We start from the raw sequence: 3953 nt of genomic DNA, 5'->3' as shown, positions 1-3953 counted from the left end.
TATTATTTCACTAAAAATTCTGAAATGGTCAAGATGAAACTTACACACTAAAATAAAAAATAATATATTAAAATCAATTCAATAAAATTAATAAATATAAAATCCAATAACTCAAGTGTGTAGCTAGCTGTCGATAAATATTACAACTTTTGTTAATTTAATCTATTTATTCATACAATTGTTTTGTTGTTTTTTTACTATTATCCAACGTATTGTAACCAAAAATAAAAACGAGATTCTGCTTTTTTAGGCGATTACATGTAAACAACTAGGTGTATCAGAATTTTGGGGGAATTTGTGACACCTCTCACACAAAACTGCGAATAAATATAAAATAAAACTCGTAATTTCTCTTTTTAAAGTGGGTTGTTTATTTTTCTTTATGGAGTCCATTTTTTAAACAACTTTAATAGTTTATTTTGGAAGTATATTCCGAATATACTTCCAAAATAAACTATTAAAGTTGTTTAAAAAATAATAGAAATATTATTTTTTATTAAAAAAAAAAAAAAAAAAAGTGTTTACAAAGTACCGGCGTGCGTTCATGCAGCCATTTTTTTACGTATGAAATCAATTGAATTTTACGAGTTAAATTTTTTTCAATTTTTAAACTTTAAAAATTTATAAAAAATATTTCTATTCGTCCAATTTTTACGATATTTTCAGGGTCAATGTAAAATTTTATGCTCTTTCCAATAAACCCAATATAATATTTTAGACAAACAATTTTTTTAAATCCCCCCCTCTTATTTTGAAATGTCTATTAAAATTTAATTACTTTACTCACCAAAGTTTTATATATCACAAATTGAAGAAAAAAGATGAATAAATAAAATATTCTAATTTAAAACAACAAAAAAAGAAGTGTTGGGGGGGGGGGAATTACCTGTAAAGTCCAAAGTGTAAAACCTTTTTTTTTTTTTAACCACGTTGATTTTTTTTTTTTTTAAGTGAAAGCTCATGTTATGCTTAAATTGGCAAGTAAATATCGGATGCTGACGACAATTTTTTCTTTTTTATTCAATGTTTTCTTTTTTTAGATATTAAAAAAAAAATTCACTCGATAAAGAAATAAAATATACTAATCAAAAACTCATACATTTCATTAAGCAAATAAAAAAAAAATCAGTAGAGTGGGGTTTTTTTTAACACTAAAAACTGATAAGTGAATGTGTTCATTTTTCACCTAAGGTGACCCAAAAATACTAATTTTGGTTTACAGCATGCAATAGAAAGATACATTAATTGTGGCGCTTCGAAGGCACCGGAAGATAAACTGGAAGAAAATCAAACATTTATCTCCCTTTATTTGAACAGTGAAAAACAACTGAGTTCGCGTTTTTTTGGAATCCTTGTTTAAAAAAGTATTTTATTTAAAAAGGACATGGAATATAAGTATAAATATGGATAAATTCTTAACAATGAACAATGGAAATACTCATTGAATAGTATTTTTGATAGGTAAGTGATTTTTTGGAATTTATATATATTTTTGATAATCGAAGTACAATTTTGTTGATTTTCTTTAAATCTTTTTTAAAGGAAACCAATTTAAAAAAAACAAATATTGCATAATTTGCTATTAAACCTGTTTTTTTTTTTTTTTAAATGTGGTCTTTGCTCCTCTAATAGAAAAAAAAATTAGTTTTAAAAAAATTTTCAAGTAGTTATAAGCTTTGAAAGATAGGAAGTTGAATTATTCAAGTTCTTATCACACATTTTTAATGGCAGCTTCTGATACACCTAGTAAACAGCCTGCTGAAAAGTATATGCAAAGAAGGAATTTCTAGAAGTGTAAGCCATATTTAGTTTCAGAAAGCCATGTTTAGTTTCAGTTTTGAGAGGTGACTGGTTTGCAGTAGACAGAACAGTTTCCAATGGTTCGTTGTTACACACAAGTCCTGAGAGGTGACTTGTTTGCAGTAGACAGTTCCACAGAGCAAAATATTCTTACCGTGTCGAGACGGAAAAAAAAAAATATGTGAAATTGCCCCAATTGTTCTTTTTTCTATTCTTTACCTCCTTCAGGATCCTTTGATCTCTATATAGAAGGTCATGTGTTCCGCTTTTTCATTTTTAACATACTTTCTGTTCCTCGGAGAGTAGTCCACGATCACGGTAAATTTGTTCTCTTAGTTGTGCTGTCAGCATTTTCCACAAGCATGTTCTAACAAAAGCAAAGTAACGTCAAATGAAATATGATTCAGTAAAACATTTATTGTATGCAGAATCGACTATGAAATAATGTTCATTAAAACATATACACAGTAAGTGTTGGCAGAATGATGTATGCACACGTGTGTATACATGTGTGTACATACATATGTATGTGCATATGTATTTTGTATGTAGAGAGGAAAAGCTTTATGTGCTGAATATATGTACGTGTATGCATGTTAAGAGAAATATTCATTAGTAGAAAGTGTGTGTATTGTGCATGTATGCGTGTGAACACATGGTGATAGCCCGAATAAGGAGAGAGAGAGTCTGCCTGATGTTAGCTGTAGCAGGCTATTAGTGAAAAAGAACAAGTCTGTGTATCCCTTTTTATAAGGCAGATAAGGACGACTCTTGACATCACAACAAGGAGAGATAAAGTGAGTCTAGCCCCATCTAGTAGCATGTGTGTGTAATTGTGTTTTGAAAAAAAGAGTTTATGCTACAAAATCGATATTGAACAAAAATAGTTATAAAATCTTTTTTTTTTTTCCTTTTAATGATTTATTTTTCTATTGTTATCTATATTGCTGTTGAAGATACACCAATATAAAAAGAAAAAATTATAAATTCTATCCCTACAAAACAATGAATTTTTATTGACAAAAAAAATGAAGAGTTTGTGAAGAAAAAAGAGTCTAAAGAGTTCAAGAATGTTCTGGTTAAAGAAGATTTTGTATAAGAAAAAATTGAGTACATGTGTTCATTTTGGCTGTTGCCTGGTGCATTAAGATGGAATTGAGCATGATGGTGTGTGTGTGTGTGTGTTAGCATACCTGTTATATTAGTGAAAGAGTGTATATATGAACAGTGGATATATTGATGTATGCATTCTTTGCTAAGTGTACAAAAGTTTTTGTGTGTCTCTCATTGCATTTGTCGAAGCCTTTACATAGCATTGTCTATGGAATAAAAATGCCAGAAAAGAGAGAAAAAATGCCATGATTGGGTCTTTATCCTACACATAAAATTTCAAGCCTAAATATTCCTTGTGCTATGATTGGTGAAAGAAACTGCTGATTTGAGCTTTTGTTCAATCAAGAGTAAATGTATGAGAACAACAGTAACATCTGTTTGAAACATTTTTTTTTAATGAATATGTTGCTTCATGAGGGAAAAGAGAAAAAAAATTGTTATCACACACGGTAGCATGGTCCTGAACAATTTCATCCACACAACCCAACACGATCTTGAACAACTCTGTTGATTTGACACAACACAATCCCGAACAACTCCATCGATTCAAATCCAAACACCTCTGACGATTTGACACAATACAATCTCAAACAACTCGATCAATTCTAGCCTGAACATCTCCAACGATTCGACATGACATAATCCTGAACAACTCCATTAATTCTAACCCATTTACCTCCGATGATTCGACACAATCCCAAACATAATGATTCAATATGGACATGTTACCAGAACAACCTTGGCAGATACTCACCAAATGACTCTGTTATCAACTTTTTTATAGCCTTTCAATAAACTCATTTCACTGTAGGTAGGCCCAACTTAGACATTGACATACAATTTTTGAGCACTTCCATGCATGCTCATCGCAGAATATTTTTGAATGAAACTATTAAGCTAATCTGTTCTTTAAACGATAAATGGATTAATTACAGAAATAAATATGATTAACTTTACAGTAGAAAATTTGGTTCTTATACAGATTAAGACCCAGGGTTGCTGATATTGACTCAGTAAAATCTGGTAATAAGTGTGGTATT

Source organism: Euprymna scolopes, chromosome 2 (assembly GCF_053919585.1).
Source record: "Euprymna scolopes isolate OS-2025 chromosome 2, ASM5391958v1, whole genome shotgun sequence".
Classification (NCBI taxonomy): Eukaryota; Metazoa; Mollusca; class Cephalopoda; order Sepiida; family Sepiolidae; genus Euprymna; species Euprymna scolopes.
The sequence above is the reverse complement of the archived record's forward strand: the minus strand, read 5'-3'. Positions refer to the sequence as shown.